The sequence below is a fragment of the Talpa europaea genome (assembly GCF_964194135.1).
Source record: "Talpa europaea genome assembly, chromosome: 5".
Lineage (NCBI taxonomy): Eukaryota > Metazoa > Chordata > Mammalia > Eulipotyphla > Talpidae > Talpa > Talpa europaea.
Genome location: NC_140071.1, coordinates 85,274,958 through 85,299,140, shown reverse-complemented (window position 1 = coordinate 85,299,140; position 24,183 = coordinate 85,274,958). Strand labels below are relative to the sequence as shown.

The following is a 24,183-nucleotide window of genomic DNA, read 5'->3' as shown; positions in this document are numbered from 1 at the left end:
GCAAACATATTTTTGTTATCATGCTGGAAAAGCTTATAAATAGAAATATGGAATTGCAACGAATAGTAATTGCAAAAATAAAATAAAAGTGAGTTTATGCCTGCTGTCAAATACTGTAATTGTCTATCCATCACGGTGTGACAGGGAACTGGCTTAATCTTTAATTGTACTATACTCAAGCAGGATTCTTGAACGTTTTTATGGATGGATAGTGGAAGAGAGTCACTTTATTTTATTTGGTGCCAATGTTTGAAAACATGATACATCTGAAAGGGTATTTGTGTGCCTGCAGAATATTTTCTTCAAATAACACTTAGCTGGATGTAAATTTTCTTTTGGCTGAAGAATAAGATTATGGTTTTCAATTTTTGGTAAAGGTCACCATTGAACATGAAAACCTATTTGTTATTCTTGTTTTGTGAAAAATCAAGAATTAAATTTTACTAAGGATAGGGCCTCCCCGGTGGCGCAGCGGTTGAGCGCTGAGTTGCGAAGCTGCCCGCAGCCTCTGCGACGCCGGTTCGATCCCCGGCTGCTCCCCAGCCACCGGAGGAGGGTCCCACATGGCGTGCAGACCTCTCCTGCCGCCCGCTGCTCCCCTCAGCAGTGTCCTTCGGTCCTTCTGCCTGCTCTGCTCCCCGCTCTGGCTCTGGTGAATTCTCTCACCCTCCCGCGCTTCTGACTGTACCCAGTGCATGTATAAAAAAACAAAAAAAAAAAACAAACAAACAAATAAATAAATAAACAAACATGCCTCTATTAAAAAAAAAATTACTAAGGATAAGTAAAATATCTTGATACATATAGAAAAGATTTTCTATAGTTTGTAATTTAAGATCTTCCATGACCAAAACATATTGCTAAAATATTTATCTTATTTTTAACAATTTGAGTTAAACTATCTTGCTTTTAAAAGTAACGTAAGTGGTACCGCCCTATATGACTTGCTGAAATCAATCTCAATGTATCACTGATTTCTTACAAAGAATGAAATAGTGAAATAGTGAGAATTATAACTGGACATAACACTGAACCTTGTTTTTTTTTTTTAAGATTATTTATGCATACAAGAACTGGGGTATAGGCCAGAGATGTGGGGGGTGAGAGAATTCACCAGAGATAGAGTGGGGAACAGAACAGGCAGAATGACTGAAATACACTTCTGAGTGGAACAGTAGGCGAGACAGGAGAGGTCTGCTGTGCCATGTGGGTAGCTCCCGGGCCGGCTGAGGATCAAACTCATGTTGCAGTGACTGCAGACAGCTTTATAGGTTGTGTTTTAACCCCTGGTGCCACCAGGGAGGCCCTCAACCTTTTTTTTTAATTAAGGGTGATAAAGAACAGAAGAAATAGGTGTATCCTTATTACATAAGGAACACAGTTTTCTCTGTTTCAAATTTATATGGATTTAAGTTTCAATTTCAGTACAAATTTCAGTTTACGTATGAGAATTCAATTTATAGCATTGTTTCTATGTATTTGAAAAATTTCACTGAAACTCTGAAAGGGTATCTGTTATTGTTATATTTTGCTTGGGTAAGATGGTCATGTTTTTTTTTTTAAGATTTATTAATTTATACATACAGATACTAGGGTGCAGGCCGGAGGTAAGGGTGGTGAGAAGAGTCACTAGACACAGAGTGGAGAGCAGAACAGGTAGATTGACTGAAGTACACTGCTGAGGGGAGCAACAGGTGAGGCACGAGAGGTCTGCTGCACCATATGTGGCTTAGCTCCCTGGCCAGGGATCAAACTTGTTCTGCAGTGGCACTGGATTGTGTCATAGTGCTGAGACTTGACCCCTTGCACCACCAGAGAGACCCTAAGATGGTCATTTTAATAGTGAGATTTCTTCTAATTCTTTAACAGGAAATATCTTATTTTTTTTTCCTAACTTTTTTTTTTTAAGATTTATTTATTTATTTATAGAAGCACTGGGTACAGTCAGAAGCGCGGGAGGGTGAGAGAATTCACCAGAGCAGAGCGGAGAGCAGAACAGGCAGAGTGATGAAGTACACTGCTGAGGGCGGAGGTCTGTGCGCCATGTGGGACCCTCGCCAGGTGGCCCAGGATTGAACCGGTGCTGCAGAGGCTGCTGGCAGCTTCGCAACCCAGCGCTCAACTGCTGCGCCCCTGGGAGGCCCTCCCTACATTTTTTTTTACAAAAGTTTTCCCCCACAAGCAAGTATAAAACCTGGATATTATTGCCAGTATTATTTTTGAAATTGGAAGCAGTGCAAGAAGCATGGGAACGCATTTCCTAGAGAATGGTTCATGTCAAAAGTTCAGAAACAGCAAGTGTTAGTGAGGATGTGGAGAAAAATGAACCTTGTACACTAATGGTAGAAATGTAGACTGGTCCAGTCCCTCTGGAATATAGTTTGAATGTTTCTCAAAGTATCAACAGTGGATCTATCACATGATCAAGCAATTCCACTACTTGGCTTTATCCAAACAATACAAAAACACTAATTCAAAGGGATATGTATGTAGCCCTGTGTTCACTGCAGCAATATTTATGATAATCAAGTTCTGGAAACAATGTAAGTGCTCAATGGCAGATAACTTTAGAAGATATAGGGCCTCCCTGGTGGCATAGGTGGTTGAGCCCAGCGCTGTGAAGCTGTTCACAACCTCTGCAGCATGGGTTTGATCCTGGCTGGCTGTGGAGATACACATGGCACATAGACCTCTCCTGTCTCGCCTGTTCTGTTCCCCACTCTGTCTCTGGTGAATCTTTTTACCATGCAACACATCTGGTCTGTACCCAGTTCTTGTATACTGGATAAATAAATCTTTAAAAAAAGAAGAAGATATGATATGCATACACAATGAAATACTACTTAGCTATTAAAATAAATTATGTGTTGCCTTTTATAACAAAAAAGGATCCAAGTGGACGGGATTATATGTTCAGTGAAAAAAAAAAATCAGGAGACATTTAAATATGTATGATTTACAACTATGTGGAATAGGAAGAAAAAATGAAAGGTCACACAAAAATAAACTAAAATAAACCCTAGGGATATATCCTCAAAATTGGGAATGCTAGAGGGAGTGGGTCAGATGTTGGGGCCAATGTGGAAATTTGTCCTATTGATCTGTGGTACAGGATTATGGATGTTTGGTGATGGGAATGACATGGTCTGAAGAGGTATGAACCTTCCCATAAATAATAAACAGTGTGGGAAACCATGCTATCCCAATATAAAAGTTACAGAACTAAATTTATAGTACTTATAAAATAAATCTTAAATTACAAATTTTATAATAATTGTCCAATGTTTTATACATCTCTATCAATTTTTTAAGCATATTATTACATGGATCTTGATTGGATGATACTTTTACTTTGCAGGCTAAACAGTAGTCTTAAAATATATTAATTATCTGCTGTAAAGGTCTTATTTATAATTGAAAGTGTTTTAGATTTCTAATTCTTTATCATAATTCAAGAGCAGTAATTTCTGTCAGTTTAGATGATGTGAGATATTCTTTCAAATTAAAGATTTTTCTGCTTTCTACTATGAGTTTTGTTTAAGACTTCTTGCTTTGACATTATATATGTATCTTTCATGTGCTGCTATATATTTGAAATGCTACCATTCATATAGAAATCTTAAATTGGTATGATAGTACATATTAAAGTACACACGCAAATCCATTCTCCATGAGTTTAAGTATACAGAATAAATACTACTGTTATGGAGGGTTTTTTTTTAATATTTATTTATTTATACAAGCACTGGGAGGATGAGAAAATTCACCAGAGCCAGAGTGGGGAGCAGAGCAGGCAGACTGACGAAGTACACTGCTGAGAGGGGCAGTGGGTGCGGCAGGAGGGACCCTTGCCCAGCGGCGGGGGATCAAACTGGCACTGTAGAGGCTGCGGGGAGCTTCACAGCCCAGCACTCAACCGCTGCACCACTGGGGAGGTCCTGTCATGGAGTTTTATCTGGAAAATTTGAATTACAGAATTTATTAGAATTTCTAAATTTGGTCCTTATTTTCCATCATTTGAAAAAAACAAACAAAACAATTCTATTTTCTTCTGAAACGTTTATCAACAGAATGCCTTAACTTTGAGAAGATACAGTGAAATCAAGGGACTCAGACAAATCTGTACAGTCAACCTTAGGTGTAAAATTCAGTGTTTTTTAAGATTCTTTTATTTATGGATACAAGAGCTGGGGTACAGGTCGGAGATGTGGGGAGTGAGAGGATTCACTAGTGACAGAGTGAGGAACAGAACAGGCAGACTGACTGAAATACAGGGGAGCAGCAGGTGAGACAGGAGAGGTCTGCTGCACCATGTGGTTTTCTACCTGGCTGGGGATCAAACTCATGCTGCAGTGGCTGTGGGTAGCTTCTAAGTGCGGTGCTTAACCCCTTGCACCACCAGGAAGACCCAGGTGTAAAATTCAATTTACTGAAATTGTCAAGAATGACTTAAAAAAAAAAATTAACAGGTCAATCTTCATTTACTGCTGTATTATTTTTTTCTTCTATTATGCCTATAATATCACAGCTTCTCCTTGTGTAAAGAACCTTTTATTAAAATGTCAGGAATACTGGGATTTAAGTCTCTTCTTGATACAAATGCTAAAAAGGATTTTACTTCCAGTTGTATACTTTTCTATGCTGGTAAAGGGATGCTAAATGTTATATTGGTTGATATCTAAATTTGGTTGGTGCCCGTCTTAGAGTGTTATCTTCCTACTTCCATTTGTTTCTATATTTCCCTTTTCTTTTTGAAGAAAATTGATATTTCTATCTTCAAGTCTTTCATTGAAATCAGTTTTTTTCTCTTCCACTATTTTTGTGGTAAGTCATTTTCAGGGACACATTCAGACCTCATTCGTGAACATTAATAACATATCTTTTCCTAAATTGAAAAGCATATTATTTTTCATCTCCATCATCCTTCCTATGCTATCATATCAGTTATAATCTGCCATGAATAAATTAAGAATCAGGATTATAATAGCAAGAAGTAGGGAAATGACAAAGTGGAAATAGCAGATCTTTACGTGAAATTGCTTTCATTGTGTTCTTACCACATAGTTTTCTAAGAACAGTTTTTACCATATTCGTTTCACTCCTATACCTAAGCTCAAATAAGAGCTTGAAATCATCTCAGTCTCTTAATATTATTCTCTTTAAAACTGTAGTCTTCCATAAAAGAAGGTTTTTTAGCAGGTATATTGTTTTATTTTACTCACTTTCCACAGTATATATTTATGATTATTCTTCTGGTAACAAAACTATATAATAGCTGCAAACATTGTGTGTTAGTTTTAAAAATGCCATAATTAAAAATGTAATATGTATATTTTCTCCAATTCAATCATTTTTAATAGCAGATGTTAAGTTCTAAGAAATCAAAAATGAAAAAGACAAATTCATCAATCTCAAATTCATCAGTCTTATAAGGGAGCTGGGAATATAAGCACATTCAAATTTAAATAATTTATTTGAAAATAGGAGTACAAATAAAGTATAGTAATTACATGAAAAAGTATGTAATTTTGATTGGAATGTAAGAGAAGTGATTTATAGAAGTAAATACTCTGACTGTTTTGAAATAAGTAGGGATATTTATCAGAAAAGGCAATGAAGGAAATTTCAGCTAGAGAGAACATAAACTCAAGAAGAGCTAATTAATCAATATTAATAATATTAATGTATTCATTAAAGAACATTCTTAATTTGGGATGTGTGTGTATATATATACATTATGCCTATAATGCCTATAATATATATTATGCCTTTATATGTATATATATATGTGTGTGTGTGTATATACATATATATATGTATATATATAGTTTTATCATATTTTCCTGTTTGGGAAAAGCTCAAACAGGAAAATATGATATCCCTTGGTATTAGGTATAATTTAATCTTATTGATTTCTTTGTCCACTGATATTATGCAGCCCATTAAAAATCATTTACATGGAATAATTCACTAGCATCGAGAAGAACCTACTAGGAATGTGAATAATGCTGCAGTTCATAAAGCATCAGCATCTTGTTTATATGAAAATCCTGTTTGTTGTGCCCTCTCTGTGTTTTGTCTTGATATTAAAATAGGTACCCATAGGGGCCTCCCCGGTGGCGCAGCGGTTGAGTGCTGGGTTGCAAAGCTGCCTGCGGCCTCTGCGGCGCCGGTTTGATCCCCGGCTGCTCCCCGGCCACCAGAGGAGGGTCCCACATGGCGCGCAGACCTCTCCTGCCGCCCGCTGCTCCCCTCAGCAGTGTACTTTGGTCCTTCTGCCTGCTCTGCTCCCCGCTCTGGCTCTGGTGAATTCTCTCACCCTCCCGCGCGCTTCTGACTGTACCCAGTGCATGTTTAAACAAAACTAACAAACAAATCAGCAAACAAATAAATAAAGCATGCCTCTATAAAAAAAATATATATATATAGGTACCCATAGAATAAAAAATGAAATTTGATTTGTTAATAAAAATGGTCAGTTCAATTTTTTACCCATTTCCACTATTGTGAAAATTAATTAGCATATTTGCATAAATTTTACTAATAAATGTGATAACAAATTATAAATTCCATGATTTATGTCTGTAGGGCAATGAACAATATGAATGAAAGAAAGATCCTGTGCAGAGATTGACATCTTTTTTTTTTTTAAGAGGCATGTATTTTTATTTATTTATTTATTTGTTTGTTTGTTTGTTTGTTTGTTTATACATGCACTGGGTACAGTCAGAAGCACGGGAGGGTGAGAGAATTCACTAGAGCCAGAGCAGGGAGCAGAGCAGGCAGAAGGACCGAAGTACACTGCTGAGGGGAGCAGCGGGCGGCAGGAGAGGTCTGCACACCATGTGGGACTCTCCTCCGGTGGCCTGGGAGCAGCCGGGTATCGAACTGGCCCTGCAGAGGCTGTGGGCAGCTTCGCAACCCAGCGCTCAACCACTGCGCCACGGGGAGGCCCCAGAGATTGACATCTTAACTAAACTATTTTGTATTACTTTTGTCATTTAGATTTTCATTACCTTTCAGAATATGTTTCTGTCTTTTATAGTCAGTCCTATAACTTGTCTTTACAATTATTTTTCAGATTTTTGCTGTTATTAATTTCATTCTATATTTCACCTCCACCTCCATTTTTCTTTTTCAGTTAAGCTTATTTTTCTCTTAAAGCATTTAGCATGTTTAGCTTTTAAAATTAATTCCAATTGCTTCTTGGCCTTTTGCCTAAGATCAAGTGTAAAATTAATTCTTCATTATCAAAATTGTTAATCTCTATGAAACTAAGTTCAAAATTGATCCAAACTTTTATGTTGGATAAATTACATTTTAGTTACCATTTGAACATAGTATATCTTGGAAATAGTTGATTTGTAATGATCATATTAAAAATCTTTGCTAACTATGTGAAATGTTAACTTATGTTTGTGTATATAAAAAACAAATTAATATAAAGCTAGATTATCAATAACATGTTTATAGGAGAGAGATTGTTATGAAACTTGATGGTGGCAGTTTTACTTCAAACTAAAAGGGAAGGTTAATTAATCCACCAAAAAAACTGAAATATATTTATGTACAGAAATTTTATCAGATCCTGGAGATTAAAAAAAATGTTATTTAACATATAATGAGTGCTTATTGTATAAGAATTGTTATGCTAATGACTTTGATATAATATGCTAGGGTAAGCACCCTGAATAAGCAATATAATTAGTTGTTATTTTTTGGTAAGAAAATTAAGACTAGAGAATTTAAATAACTTTTTTTAAAAGATTTATTTATTTTTATACAAGAGCTGGGGTACAGGCCACAGGCACGAGAGGGTGAGAGGATTCACCAGAAACAGAGCGGGGAACAAAACAGGCAGATAACAGAAATACACTGCTGAGGGGAGCAGTGGGTACGACAAGAAAGGTCTGTGGCACCACGTGGGATTCTCCCCGGCTGGCCGGGTTCGAACCCTCACTGTTGAGGCTGTGGACAGCTTCACAGCATGGCGCTCAACACGTTGTGCTATCAGGGAGGCCCTAAATTACTTTTTAAGCTCGCCTCAGCTGTAGATTGTGACTGAAGTAGAACTGGAATCTAAGTTTTATCCAATCCCTTGGCAACTACCTAATGTATTTCAGAAACATAATTTCACATGCAAAAAATTATCATTAAGAATTATTAGCCTCCCTGAGAAATCCTAATCATTGAAACTTGTCCTTTGAAAATGTTTTCTTTTATTTCAAGTTATTTTATACTCTTATTTTCAGGAACAGTTATAAAAAATGAAAGTATTTGATACAATTTTCTGTACTGGAGCAATCCAATGAAAAGGAGAGTTAGATTAACTGATATTCTATCAGAAGAGGTCACAAGAAAGAGGCACAGTAAGTAAAAGCAGATGAAATAAACAAACCACAATGAAAATACAACATTTGGGGAAAATAACCCCCTCTATCTGTTTCAAGGTTCCAGTAAGTTTTGTTTTCCTTGAAGGCATAATTAAGAGTTAATGAGAGATGTTGGAGGTAATAAAACAGACCTGAGGAGACTTAGTCACACAGAAAAGTTAATTGCTTTCTGATTTTTTTTTTCCACAATGCTAAATGCTCAAATTGCTTTAATATGATACAAGTTTGAAAATGCAATTGCATTAATAAATTAAGGAGATACTTATTTCTTTATAGGCCAAGAGATGTCATTATATTTATATATGTGTGTGTGCATGTGTGTGTACACACAAACAGCTTAGAATATATTCCAAACTTTACTGAAAGCATATGTCTTACATATATTAAATTGTTGCTTATAAAACATTTATAAAAAAGGGTGCCACATTTTCAAACCAAATCAGAGAACAGAAAAAGATACATTGTCATTATTATATTTTTGAAGATTCCGACTAGGTATCCTTAGATAATTTTGGATGTGACCCATGAGTTTAAGAGATGATATTCCCAGAACCTAAATTTCTTTCTTCTTTGTCAGCTAGAAAAATTCCAAATAAAACTCTCAAAAGAACTATAATAATAGATAGGCAAAGAGAGGCAAATATTTTTCACTTTATTTATTAAACCTCAGTGGAAAAAAAACTACTCAATTCTGGCCTAATAGTAATTCAATTTTTTTTTAATTTAAAAAAAATAGTAATTTGATTTAAGATTAATACCAATAACTATGAAAATAATGCAACATTTTATTCATTTTTGAAAAAAAGAGATACAAATTTATTTCATCAATGTTAACAGAATCATCATTCCCTTGTAATGGAGACTCTGCTTTATGAAATCTCACTAGTATAAGGAATCATCATACCACAACCAAACAATAAAGTCTTTCCAAAATGAAAATGTACTAGAGAAAAGCAAGCTTTAAGTAAGAAATGCCTGAAACATTTAAGAAATACATCAGATGATATGCTGCGTTCTGGCTATAATTCAATATATAGGTATTATCTCTTAAAACAGCAAGCCAGAATAATGGATATTTTTCCAATTGTATAGCTTTATAAACAGTGCACAGGAACAGGACCTAGAGATTATTTAATAGCAGTGGTCTTTACAGGAATGCTATCCAATTTGAGAAACTTATTTAAATATTGCTACTATTCCTTATATATAATATTTTCACAATACTGTTTGAGTAGATGGTATAGAATGGTGTTCAAGTAGTTACAAATCCTGACAGTTCTGGTGATATGCAATGATAAGGTCAAACCAGTTCCAAGGAATGATGTATTTTGTAGAAAAAATGAATACTTTACCTTTTGAATATATAAGATGCAAGTAAGAGCAAAATGACACAGTAGAAAGGCAATAAAGTGGCATTGCATGTGGGTTGTTTGAAACATATGTGATATGGGTAAAATACAAAGATTACATTTTAATCATTTTTGGTGATTATTAGTACTTTTAATCAACCAGCCATAAAAATTAATAGTTCAGAATGTTCCATGAATATTGACAATATCTTATGAATATTACATGAATACCAATGATTTTGTTTAACCCTTTCATTTTTCTGTGAGTAAACTAAAGACTGGAGTGCTTCCGTGATGAAACTATAATCCATTAGCGAGGCATTATAAACCAGAATTAGAAAATAGCTCCTAATCCTAGTCCCCATTTTGCTTATTCTCATACCATGCTGCAAAATCAGAGTATAAAGTTTTTCAACTCTAATTAACAAGATTTTTATGGTAGTGGTAAATGATCAACAGAGTCAACGAAATAGCTTACATGTACATTTTTAACAGCTTAATCATGATATAAATGACATATAATAAATACATATTTAAAATTATATAATTTGGTAAAATGTGACATATATGTATATATGCATGTGTATATATGTATATATAATCCATACGTGCTTCAACATGATCATTCCTCCTAAATGTTTATTTACCTCTTTGTAAATTCTCCCTTCTCCCCATTTCCTGGTTGCAGCTCCATCCCCAGGAAAATATTGTTTTCCGGTTGTTATGTCAGTTTGCATTTCATAGAAACTTAGATATGGAATCATAAATACAGATACTCAATTTTTGATTTTGTTTCTATACAAATTATTTGTATAATTTGTCATGTCATTTCACAGTATGATTCGAGGTTTATAGCCATCATTTTAGATTGTTGTCTATCTCCAAGTGCTATACCACTTCAAAATATTTAAGTCATTATACACCAATGTGCACTTTCCTGGCCTGAGTATTATTGTTGGTATATGGTTTTACTTCTGAATAGAATATGATATTACTCCATGCTGCATAGTATTTTTGTCTTTAAATAGTCATTTGTTTTTCATTTTATTTATTTTTCTATCATTTTTTAAGATTTATTTATTAATTTATACAAGCACTGGGTGCAGTCAGAAGCGTGGGAGGGTGAGAGAATTCACCAGAACCAGAGCAGGGAACAGAACAGGCAGACTGACAAGGTACACTGCTGAGGGGAGCAGTGGACACGGCAGGAGGGGTCTGTGTGCCATGTGGGACCCTAGCTGGCAGCCGGGGATTGAACTCAGAATGCAGTGGCTGCAGTTAGTTTCATAGGTTGCATCTTAATCCCTTGTGCCCCAGGGAGGTCCTCAATTGTGTTTTCAATATTGTTAAATACATGGAAATTTCTATACTCATGCATAGTTACCATTTGTAGGATTTTTCATACATTTATGTTGATTAATATTTACATTTTGGATCATTTCTTTTTCACCTGAAAGTTTGCCTTTAACATTACTTTTAATGTCATTGGGCTAGATATGAGTTTGTAAAACTTTTGTGCTCATGAATATGTCCTAATTTTATGCTCACTTTTAACTAAATTTCACTATATATGAACTCATCAGTTGATGGTTTTGTTTTCAGTACTTTAAAAATGTTGACCTTTTGTCTTCTGGCTTTCATCATTTGTCATTTATCATGATAAAGTAGATATTCCTATTCTTTTGTTCCCCTGAATGTAATGTGTATATAATCTTTATAACATCAGCTGCCTCTGTTTCCCTGATTTCAAGCAATTTGGTTATGATGCACAATTTGCAACCATCCCAGTCACAACTTGTCATTTCTGGCAGACAAAAAAATAATTTTGGAGCCTTTAGTAGATTGTTACTGTCCTTTAAAGCTGAGTCAGGGGATGGATCAGCTTTCTCTTTTAGCATTTCTCTGGCTGTTTCCTCTATCTGTCTGAGTGATACAGCCCTTATATCTTCTTTCCTCTCATTGGAGGGGATCCCATTTATATATACATGTGCCCAGTGCTCTCTGGGCTCAGGTATCCACAATCACAGTGTTATAGAAATAAATTCTAGCCCTTTACCCAGGCAGTAGAAGAACAAGCGGTACTTCAGGATGGTGAGGTCAGGAGAAGCTTTATTACTCACACATGAGGTCCAAGGCTTGGGTAGCCCTGTAGGGTCTGAGCACCAGTTTAAAGACCAAGGGCTCCTTTTATACACAACTGTCACCGTATCTGTTACATTGATAGCATCATTTTTCAGCAGGCATAACCATTTGTGGCAAAGTCCCCAGACAAGGGGGGGCCAGGTAAAGGGGGAAAGATGCAGGAATTCGGGGATGGATGGCCTTGGAGAGACAGACCAGCTGGTTGGCTGCCTGACCTTGTAGATAAGAGTGCTGGATCCCTGGCATGAATCTTGAAAGGGAAAGAGCTGTAAGTAAGCAAACTTGTTAATTATGACTGCATTGGAATATTCATTGCACCTGGGCTAGAAGTTCTGCTGGAATCTTTATTATATCCATTTGCTCAATAATATATTTTTTCATCAACAGGAGGTGCACAAGACTACAGATGCTAGCCAGAGAGGTTAATGGCAGGAAGGAGTAAGCTATAATTGCTATATAATTGTCTTTATATCTTTGGCTTTTGTGTTTAAGTTTTTTTTTTTTAATTTTTATTCGTGGGTGTAAATTATTCACCAAATTCAGGAAAAAAAAATATTTGAGCTGTAATATTTTCTGCCCCTCCATTCTTTGTGGACTCCAACTATCTAAGCTTTTTTTCTTTTTTTTATGTTTTCACATGGGTCACTGACTCCATTTTTTTAAGTGTTTTTTTTTCTTTTTTAAGCTCTCTGATTTATATTTCAAGTAGTTTACATTGCAACTATTTTAAGTTTACTCCTCTTTTCTTCCCCAAATGCTTTAGAGTACCTTACTTACTGCCCCCAAATTAAAGGCTTTTTACTTCTGAGTTAAAAACCATATTCTCAGCTTTAGGTCAGCCTACTTGAATGGTATGCAAATGCCCTTTATGTATTTCTTCAGTTTTTGATAGTTTACTCACATACATGCACTGATTAGTACTCTCCTGCATACTGAAGGGGGAGTACTTAGGGAGTATATCGAGCTCCTCTATTGTCCCTTCTCCTTCTCTATGATTTTTTAAAAGATTTATTTATTTTATGCATACAAGAACTGGGGTACAGGCCAGAGGTGCCGGGGTTGAGAGGAGTCACCAGAGACAGAGTGGGGAACAGAACAGGCAGATTGACTGAAATACTCTGCTGAGGGGAGCAGTGGGCAAGTCAGGAGAGGTCTGCTGCACCATGCGATTTGCTCCCTGGCCAAGGACTGAACTTGTGCTGCAATGCCTGCAGACAGCTTCATAGGTTGCCTCTTAACCCATTGTGCCACCAAGGAGGTCCCTCCTTCTCTATGATTTAGAAAATTTCTTCAGACTATAGCTAAGGAAATTGTTGGGCCCATTATGTTTGATTTCTATCAGTCAGCTATCATTATTCTTTTGGAGCCTGATGTCCAATTATAGTAAAAACTGTTGTTTCATATATTTTTCTGCTTTTAGTTGTTTTAGTGGAATGCTATTTTTGGTCTGTGTGACTTGACTCCATCTTGCCTGAATTAAAATGGTCTCGAAAGTATATTTATAAAAAATAATATAACTTAGTTTTTAAAGTCCTTTCACACAGTAATTATAATTCTAGTTCTAAATGTTATATGTATTCATAAGAATAAATTAATACTATGATATTGTATATTCAAATTTTATTAAGAAAGTAGATCTCATGTTAAGTGTTGTTACCACACAAACATAAAACAAAGCAAGTGGACACAGAAAACTTTTAGAGGTGATGGTTTGTAGTAATCATATTATGAGAGTTGTGATATCATCAAACATCAGAATACACATGCAAATGAAATATACAAATTTTCTATATATCTATTATACCTCAATATAGCTAACTTTATTAAACAAACAAAGCTATTTTTTTCAGTTTTTATTTGATTCATTGATACTTTAATCTAAAAATATCATCTTTGAATTTTCTTTGTAAAAATATAACTTCAAGTTTTTTTCATCGCATTCAGTAGCAGGTAAGATGTAGCCATATTAAAATACTTGATTTAATATAACATATACTAAAATATATCATTTAGAGATGCAGATATTTACACTTATTTTAGGTTTAGAAAAATAAGAGTAAAATAAGACCAACTATTTTCAAATATATAAGCATTTATTTTCAATAATAATTCAATAATTCTTAATATACTTGATTTTAGCCAGCATCATCTAATTATCTAATTTTGCACATGTAAAATAAATGAAAATTAAATGTACTTGTGAGGATGTTCCATTTCAAAAAATCAGAAAGAAAAAATCTTGCTTAGGATGTGGGGAGAAAAGAACCCTTATACACTTTTTTTTTTTTAAGATTTATTTATTTATTTATACAAGCACTGGGTACAGTCAGAAGTGCGGGAGGGTGAGAGAATTCACCTGAGCCAGAGCGGGGAGCAGAGCAGGCAGAAGGACCGAAGTACACTGCTGAGGGGAGCAGTGGGCGGCAGGAGAGGCCGGCGAGCCTTGTGGGACACTCCTCCCGTGGCCGGGGAGCAGCTGGGGATCAAACCTGCATCGCAGAGGCTGTGGGCAGCTTCGCAACCCAGAGCTCAACCGCTGCCCCACCGGGGAGGCCCCCTTATACACTTTTGATGGAAATATAGGTTGGTCCAACCGCTATGGAATCACTATGGAGAGTTATCAAAATAATAATGATAGATCTACCATAAATTCAACAATTCCACTCCTAGGTATCTATCTAAAGAATATAACAACAGGAATTCAAAGGAATATCAAATCCCTATGCTCATTGAAGCACAATTTAAATGTTATGCAAACAATCTAAGTGCCTCATAACCGATTAGTGAAAAAAAATGTGGTGTATCTATACATGTAATACTCAGCTATTACTTGGTAGATCTGGTATGAATTATGTAAGTGAAATAAGTCACAGGGAGAAAGACAAATACCTGATGATTGTATGTGGAATATAGGAAAAAAGTAAAGGAACAGACAAAACCAAACAAAAACATTTCCTAGGATTCTTACTAAAAAACTGAGGATACCAGAATGGGTGTGTGGTAAGTGGGGAGTAAACTGGAGGCACACCAATGGACTATACTGGAGATTGCACTTGCTTTGATCATGAACTTGTTGTGATAACATTTGAAGTACTGTGCACCTATATCCCTAAAACATATATAGTGTTGTAAACCACTATTATCTCACTATATTCATATATTTTTTTAAAAAAATTGTGATGATTTAAAACTTAAATAAGTAGGGGCAGGGATGGCCTGTAAATACATAAATGAGGAGACTATTTGATTTATATGAAAGAGAGAAAAAGAAGAAGAAAAAGGAACAGTGAGAGAAAGGGAGAGGAAAAGAAGAAAACTGAGTGTCGGTGGGCATTGTTAGATGTATAAAGATGGCCTTAAATCTTTTAGATGGGGAATATATATATTTTTTTAATTATGCAGGGGTTCAGACACTGAAACAAATCTAACACAATAGTTTATTTTTTAAACTATTATTGCTTTATTCTGCTAATGCAGCATTTATCTCCCCATATACAAATATACTAAAGGGCTCACTAATCTTATATTATCATTGCAGAGAGAGTAACAATTGAAGCCAAAATTAAGGCATTTACTTTAGAATAAATGAACAGACACATCTTTGCAGTTTATGATATTTTCCAGTGACCCAGTTTTTGTTATATTACTGTCATGGTTCACTCGAGGTTTTTCAAATGCTCTTTCTCTGCTTACTGAGCCAGAGACAGCATGCTCAATTGTGTCAGCTTATACTTGAATACCTTTAATATGTGAATCCATGCATCCTACTCACCATTTATCACTCTTTCCCTCTAGGGAAGATGAACTGACATATAACTATGTATTTTTTAAGTGCCATAAATGCCTCAGGCTATAGGTTTGATTTAATATATATTGCATTTTAAAACATGAGAAGTATTTTGATTGCATTTAGAAGTTTTTTTTTTTTAATTTCTTTTCCTCTTTTTTTAAAGATTTATTTGTTTACACAAGAGCTGGGGTACAGGCCAGAGGCGTGGGAGGGTGAGAGGATTCACCATAGACAGAGCAGGGAGAAGAACAGGCAGAAGGACTGAAATACAATGCTGAGGGGAGCAGCGGGTGAGTCAGGAGAGGTCTGCTGTGCCATGTGGGTAGCTCCCTAGCCAGCCGGGGATAGAACTTGTGCTGCAGAGGGTGAGGACAGCTTCATAGTGCTGTGCTTAACCCCTTGTGCCACCAGGGAGGCCCTATTTTGATGATCATATATCCAAAACATTCTTTTTTTTTTTATATAGAGGCATGTTTTCTTTCTTTCTTTCTTCATTTGTTTGTTTTTGTTTATACATGCACTGGGTACAGTCAGAAGCGCGGGAGGGTGAGAGAATTCACCAGAGCCAGAGCGGAGAGCAGAGCAGGCAGAAGGACCGAAGTACACTGCTGAGAGGAGCAGCGGGCGGCAGGAGAGGTCTGCGTGCCATGTGGGACCCTCCTCTGGTGGCCGGGGAGCAGCCGGGGATCGAACCGGCGCCGCAGAGGCCACGGGCAGCTTCGCAACCCAGCACTCAACCGCTGCACCACCGGGGAGGCCCCCAAAACATTCTTAAGATGTCTTATTCTGGACACATTTTGATACATCTCTTTTTTTAATTTTTATTATTTATTTATTTTTAAAGATTTATTTTATTTATCCATACAAGAACCAGGCTACAGGCCAGATTCGCGGGAGGGTGAGAGGATTCACCAGAGACAGAGCAGGGAACAGAACAGCAGACTGACAAAATACACTGCTGAGGGGAGCAGCGGGCATGACAGGAAAGGTCTGCTGCGCCATGTAGGACCCTTGCAGGCAGGCTGGGTCAGAACCGGCTCTGCAGATGCTGTGGTCAGCTTCATAGTACTGCTCTCAACCACCTGCAACACCAGGGGAGGCCCCATCTCTTTTTTATTTAGATTTGCATAGAAGAGCTGGGATGTAGGCCAGAGGTGTGAGGGGTAAGAGAATTCACCAAAGACAGAATGGGGAGCAGAACAGGCAGCTTTTCTGAAATACACTGTTGAGGGGATCATCGTGTGAGACAGGAAAGGACTGCTGTGCCACATGTGGTTTAGCTCCCTGCCTGGGAACTGAACTCAAGCCCTAGGGGTGATAATGCTAAGACTTAACTCCTAAACCACGAGGGAGATCCTGATATATCTTTCTTAACCCTTGTTTTCCTTTTTATTTTCATAATTTTTCTTGCCATCTTTGCAATGATTTTCCTACTTATATCCCATAATACCAATTCAATGTTTCAAAAAGATTTAATTTTTTATCAATCCATCCTTAAGTAAAGATTTTGCTAATAATGTTTTGGATAGGAGCACTCATAGGAAGCACTTCAAATATCAAAGGAGACATTTTGAAAGGCTACCCAGAGCTTATCAACTTCTTTTGTTGAGATTGTTTTCCTCAGATTACAACTAATTTTTTGTGGATTTTCACATCATCACAATATACTAGAAGATGATAAATATCCCAAAAATACCAGTTAAAGTATAATATGATCCATATATCTTTGGTTATTGATGAATGCATATTTAATAGTGTTATGATATAAAAGAAAATGTAACAGTGGACTATAATATATATGATATATTATTATTGCAAAAGATTAAGGTCTTTTTTAAAATTAGTATTCGCAAGCTAAAGAAAGAATTTTATTGCATGTCAGTTAAGAAGTTACTAAGTTGGGCCTCCCTGGTGGTACAGGGGTTAAGTCTCAGCACTATCAAGCTATCTTCAGCCCCTGCAGCAGGAGTTTGATCCCTGGCCAGGGAGCTAACCCACATAGAACAGCAGACCTCCCCTGTCTCAAAAGTTGCTCTCATCAGCACTGTATTTCAGTAGCTTTGCCTGTTCAAGCTCCCTACTCTGTCTCTGGTGAATCCTCTCAGCTCCCCGCACCTCTGGCCTAACCTCCAGCTCTTATATGCATAAATAAATAAACATAAATATTAAAAAAAAGGTAGTAAGTTACATAGGCCTGAGAGACTATTCTGAATTACATGGATTTACTGTACTGTGGCTTATGTATAATTCATAATGAAAATTGTCCTTATGATTATATAAAGGAATATCTGAGTTATGTAAAGAAAGTCTAATTTATAAAACTTGTGGTATATTAATCAGTCAAACATATTTATTTTTTAAAGATTTATTTATTTATGCATACAAGAGCTGGGGTACAGGCCAGAGATGCAGGGAGTAAGAGGATTCACCAGACAGAGAGTAGGGAGCAGAACAGAGAGAAGGATCGAAGTACACTGCTGAGGGGAGCAGCGGGTGAGACAGAAGAGGTCTGCCAAGCCATGTGGGAATCTCCCTGGCTGGCCAGGAATTGAACAAGCGCTGCAGAGGCTGGGGACAGCCTCACAGCACTTTGTCCAAACTGCTGTGCCATCAGCAAGGCCTGATTTATATTTTCATTTATTGTTAATTTTCTTATGAGTTTTTATCAGAAAATAATAATTCTTATAAAATAATCCACATATTCTCAAAGTTCCACTAAAAGATAGTTTTATCAATACTAAGTTTTGAAGAGAAAGGCTTCTTTTTCCACATTAGTAAAAATCCTTGAAGTAAAAAAGTATATATTTAAGGTGCACAACTTGATATTTTTGATATATGTATACATTGTGAAATAATCAACCTAATCAACATATCTAACATATCCACCACATCTATATAGTAACCATCTTGTGTGTAGAGATTTAAGATCTAACCTCTTCACACATTTGAAGAATGTAATGAGGTAGTTTTGTCATTACAAAGTTGTACATTAGATCTCTAGAACTTAATGATCTTGAATAACTGAAATGTCTATACTTTGACCAACATTTCCCATATATATTCCTCCCACAGTACCTGGACTCTACTATTTGACGCTTTGATTCCATCAACTTGAATTTTTCAGATTTCATATAAAAGTGAGATTATGTAGTATATTTCTGTCTAACTTGTTTTGCTTGGTATACTGTCCTCCAGTAAATACATGTTGTCACAGTGGCAGGATTTCTATCTTTTTATGGCTGAGTAATATCCCATTGTATATTGTTTTATCCATTCATCCTTTAGCAGATATTGAGGTTGTTTCCAAGGAATGGCTACTGTTGATAACATTGCAATTATCATGCTATATATGTGTGTGTGTGTATATATGTACATATACATATATAAAATATGATATATAATAATATGATATATAATATAATGATATAATATATAATAAATATATTTATATGTATATATTATATATATAATATATACAATAAATATATAGTAACAATATTGCTATTAATTCTGTTTGATATATAACCAAAAGTGGTATTACTTGACTATTTGATATTTATATTCTTAATTTTTTGAGGAATTTAAATTAGTATTAATACTAATTAATTTAAATACTAACTAAATACTTATTTAAATCCCTGCCAACAGTGTATAAGTGCTCCCTTTTGTTCAGATCATCACTAATATTTGTTATCCTTTGTCTTTTTTATGTTAGCCGTTCGGATAGGTATGTGATGATATCCCATTAAGGTTTTGTTTTGTTTTTTTAAAGATTTATTTATTTATGAATACAGGCCAAAGGTGTGGGGGGTGAGAGGAATCACCAGAGACAGAGTGGGGAACAAAATAGGTGGATAGACTGAAATACACTGCTGAGGGTTTCAGTGGGCGTGTCAAGAGAGGTCTGCCGCACCATGTGTGTAGCTCCCTGTCCGGGGATTGAACTCATGCTTCAGTGGTTGTGGACAGCTTCATAAGGTTGCATGTTAACACCTTACACCACCAAGGAGGTTCCCTTTTGTGGTTTTGATTTGGAATTCTCTGATGACTAGAGATATTGAGCATTTTTTCATATAGCAGTTAGTTGATTTTCTTACTTTCAAGAATTGCCAATTTAGATGTTTTGCCCATTTTTAAAATGGCGTTCATATTTTTGATACAAATTGTTAGTGTTCCTTTTGATTTAGATTTTTAATCCTTATCATATGGATAACTCATAAATATTTTCTTCACTCTTTAGGTTGTCTTTTCATTTTCTTTTCATCATCTTTCTTTCTTTTTAAAAGATTTATTTATTTATGCATACAAGAACTGAGGTACAGGCCAGAGGCATGTGGGGGTGAGAGGATTCACCAGAGAGAGTGGGGAACAGAACAGGCAGATTGACTGAAATACACTGTGGAGGGGAGCAGCGGGCAAGACAGGAGAGGTCTGCTGCGCCATGTGGGTTGCTTCTGGCTGGGGATCGAACTTGTGCTGAAGTGGCTGCGGATTGCTTCGTGGTTGCATCTTAACCCCTTGCGCCACCAGGGAGGCCCCTGTCTTTTCATTTTCTTCATTGTTTCCTTTGCTTCTTCTGATGTCCTTATCATCTTAAATAACTTATTACTCGTGCCTAAAATTGATGTCAATATTTATGATAATCACACAATCTTGATGTTTACATTATAAAACTGTGTTTGGCACTAGTTAATAGTTTTCTTGAGTCGATGTAATGTTGATATGTAAATATACTTCTACATTCTTTTCTTTTTCCTTTTTTTTTAAGATTATTTATTTATGTGTAGAAGAACTGAGGTGTAGGTCAGAAGTACAGGGTGTGAGAATACTCACCAGACAGCTGGGGAGCAGAACAGGCATATCCACTGAAATACACTGCTTCAGGGTGCAGAGAGCAAGACAGGAGAGGTCTTTGTGTAATGTGGGTAGCTCTCTTGCCTGGGATTGAATTCAGGCTGCAGTGGTGATAGTGCTGAGACTTAACCACTAGGCCACCAGGGAGGCCTCTTTTATACATTATTTTCTTCAATGGAGATATATATCCCGAAGTATGGGGATGATTTACAACTAAGGAACACTGGAAAGTACAATTTCTTACCATAATATCTGTTTTATAGAATATAAATATCAAACATAATAATATAAATGTATTATCTCATGGTGATGGAATCAGGAACTTTAGATGACTGAGTTTGCTATGGGGACTAGAGGAGGGAATTCTTTGTTTGCCTCTTTCAAATTCTTTTAGCTGCCCTAGCATTAATTGACTTGTGACTGCATCACTCTGCCCTCTACTTCTGTGGTCACATTATGTAATTTTCTTTTATATATCTGAAACCTCACATTTTCTCTTGTAATGACAATTATCATTGGATTTAGGATGCACTTGTATAATCAGAGATACTTTCCTCACCTGTCTTTACATTCTTAACTTATATTTGATTTTTTTATAATAAAATAATTTTCAGAGACAACCAGTTTTATAATTTGGACGTATATTTGGGGGGTCACCATTCAAGTCCCTATAGTTCCTATTCTGAGCTTTCCACAACACCCATATTTCTATGCCTACCTGTATAGATCTCTTGTAGCTAATTATGCTTTACTCCTACCTCATTTTAGCCCTTAGGAAACTGCTACCTTTCCATTCCAAATGTCCCCCAGCTTTCAAAACATATCATGTGATTATTTCCATTTGGTACCTGGTTTTCTGAAGTCCTGAGGTTTTGTATGTTGACCAGGGTGGTAGAACTAACAAATATGATTACAATAAAATCTCTCCTCCATTCAGAGTTAAAGTTCTTAAGTCAGCCCGATAGGCTGATTGTGTAAATAACACAAAGGTGGAAAAGCAGAATTAATATAGTTGGCATTGAACAAATACTCAAATATGAAAATTTAATTAAATCAAATACCTTGAAAGAATTATTGTAGAGTAAGTGATTTTCAGGCTTTTCTGTCCTCCTGCCATTAGGATTACACTGCCTGATTGGGCACCTGCATTTTGTTACTTTTTTTTTTTAAGTTTTATTTATATATGTATGCAATCACTGGGTACAGTCAGAAGCACGGGAGGGTGAGAGAATTCACCAGAGCTAGAGCAGGGAGCAGAACAAGCAGATGGACGAAGCACACTGCTGAGGGGAGCAGTGGGCAGCAAGAGAGGTCTGCACACCATGTGGGACCCTCGCCTGGTGGCCAGGGATGGAACAGGCATTGCAGAGGCTGCGGGCAGCTTCACAACCCAGCACTCAACTGCTGCGCCACCAGGGAGGTCCTAGTTACATTATTATAAGTGGTGGTGTTTACTTTTTGTGGGCCACTGCTGCATTATTTATATTTGCCACGGGAAACTTGTATATACTTATATGTAGACTGTATGGCAGAAAACCCTGAGGGGGTAAATTCTAGAGTAAATGATTCAGGCTTTTCTGCACTCCCCTTATTAGGATTGCATGCCTGATTGTGGGCAAGTGCATTTTGTTACATTGTTATTTTCAGCTGTGTTGTTTACTCTTCTTTTTTTTAATTTATTTATTTATTTATACAAGAACCAGGGTACAGGCCAGATGTGCCGGAGGGTGAGAGGATTCACCAGAGACAGAGTGGGGAACAGAATAGGCTGACTGACGAAATATACTGCTGAGGGGAGCAGCGGGTATGACAGGAGAGGTCTGCTGCTCCATGTGGGACCCTCGCTGGCCAGCTGGAATCGAACTGGCGCTGCAGAGGCTGCGGACAGTTTTACAGTGCTGTGCTCAACCACTTGCACCACCAGGGGAGCCCCAGCGTGTTGTTTACTCTTGAGACTAAGAGTAAGAGAGAGAGAGAGAGAGAGAGAGAATGGTAAACACAATTAAAAAAAAAAACACAAAATAGAGATGTTTAGTATAAGAAACAAAGAAACTGAGTGGACCAAGAGGGAAAGGGGAAGTCATCTAAAGAAAAGTCATCTAAAGAAAATGTAAATAGAAATACATAGAAAAAGAAACAGCAGAGATAAAACATAACCTCCCTCCCCTCCAAAAAAAATGAAGAATGATAGTAAATAAGCTTCATATATCAATAATTGCAGTGAATGTGAATAGATTGAACTCACCAATTTAAGTACAAAGAATAACAGGATGGGTAAAGATGCATTGTAAAATTAAAGTAATGACAGAGCAAGAAGTGCTGTTTTCATATTTCATAAACTCAGATGAAAAAGCTAATTAAAACTTAAAATGGTCAGTTTTAATGATTAAGGGGACAATGTATTAAATGATATCTGTTGTCTCTGTTTTTACACACAACACAGGTACACAGTATACATAAAACAACTATGAACAGAAATACAGCAGCGTACTAACAACTACCAAATTATAATAGGAAATCTCAACACATAACTAACATCAATGCACAGAGTATTCATATATAAGCCAAGAAATAGTTGCCTTAAGTGAATGTATGATCAGATGGATTTATACACATGTAGGGACTTCCATATAAAAAGGAAATAAGTACAAACTCTTCTTAAGCACACATAGAACTCTCTCAATTATAGACCATATCCTAGAACACAACACATTTCAAACAATGTATCAAAGTTAAACATCTTTTCTGATTACAGTGGTATAATTATTGAAATCAATCACACATACACACACACACACACATGTGAAAAGCTCAAAAAGCTCATTCATATAGAAACTAAACCAAGGAGTTATTTCAAATAAGTCTATCAATGACAAAATCAAAGGAGAAATTTAAAAAAAAAATCTGGAGAACAGGGCCTCTTCTGGTGGTGCAGTGGTTGAGCATTGGGCTGCGAAGCTGCTGGCTGCTGCCTCTGCAGTGCCAGTTTGATCCCGGGCCGCCGGCAAGGGTCCCACATGGCGCAACAGACCTCTCCTGTCACTCCTGCTGCTCCCCTCAGCAGTGTATTTCGTCAGTCTGCCTGGTCCGTTCCCCACTCTGGCTCTGGTGAATTCTCTCACCCTCCCAAACTTCTGTCTGTACCCAGTGCTTGTATAAATAAAATAAATAAATCTTAAAAAAAAAATCTGGAGAACAATGAAAATGAAGAGACAAGTTTCCATATTCGATGCTACGCTCTAATGGCAATATTCAGAAGTAAAGAGCAATGTGGGCCCATATCAATGAATCAGAAAAATGTGTATAAACAAACTAAAATTTCAATTAAGTAGGAAAAACAAACAAATGAAGCCCAAAAAATCAGGAAAAAGAAATCATGAAAATTAGAGCACAATTGGGGCCTCCCTGGTGGAGCAGGAGTTTTAGCGCTGCACTGTGAAGTTGTCCACAGCCTCTGCAGCGCAGGTTCAATCCTGGCCACCAAGTGACAATCCCGCATGTCATGGCAGCCCTCTCCTGTCTCACTTGCTGCTCCCCTCAGCTGTGTACTTCAGTCCTGCTGCCTGTTCTGTTCCCCGCTCTGTCTCTGGTGAACTCTCTCACCTTCCCGCACATCTGGCCTATACCTCGGTTCTTGTATAAAAATAAATAAATC

At 36.6% G+C, this 24,183-nt stretch overlaps 1 protein-coding gene across 3 annotated transcripts in view; it reads left to right on the top strand.

Moving 5' to 3' along the window:
* Positions 1 to 24,183, top strand: part of GRID2 (glutamate ionotropic receptor delta type subunit 2) — a gene marked incomplete at its 3' end in the record, with an annotated part of 1,748,121 nt that overhangs the window by 148,622 nt on the left and 1,575,316 nt on the right. The gene's annotated exons all lie outside the window — the stretch shown is intronic.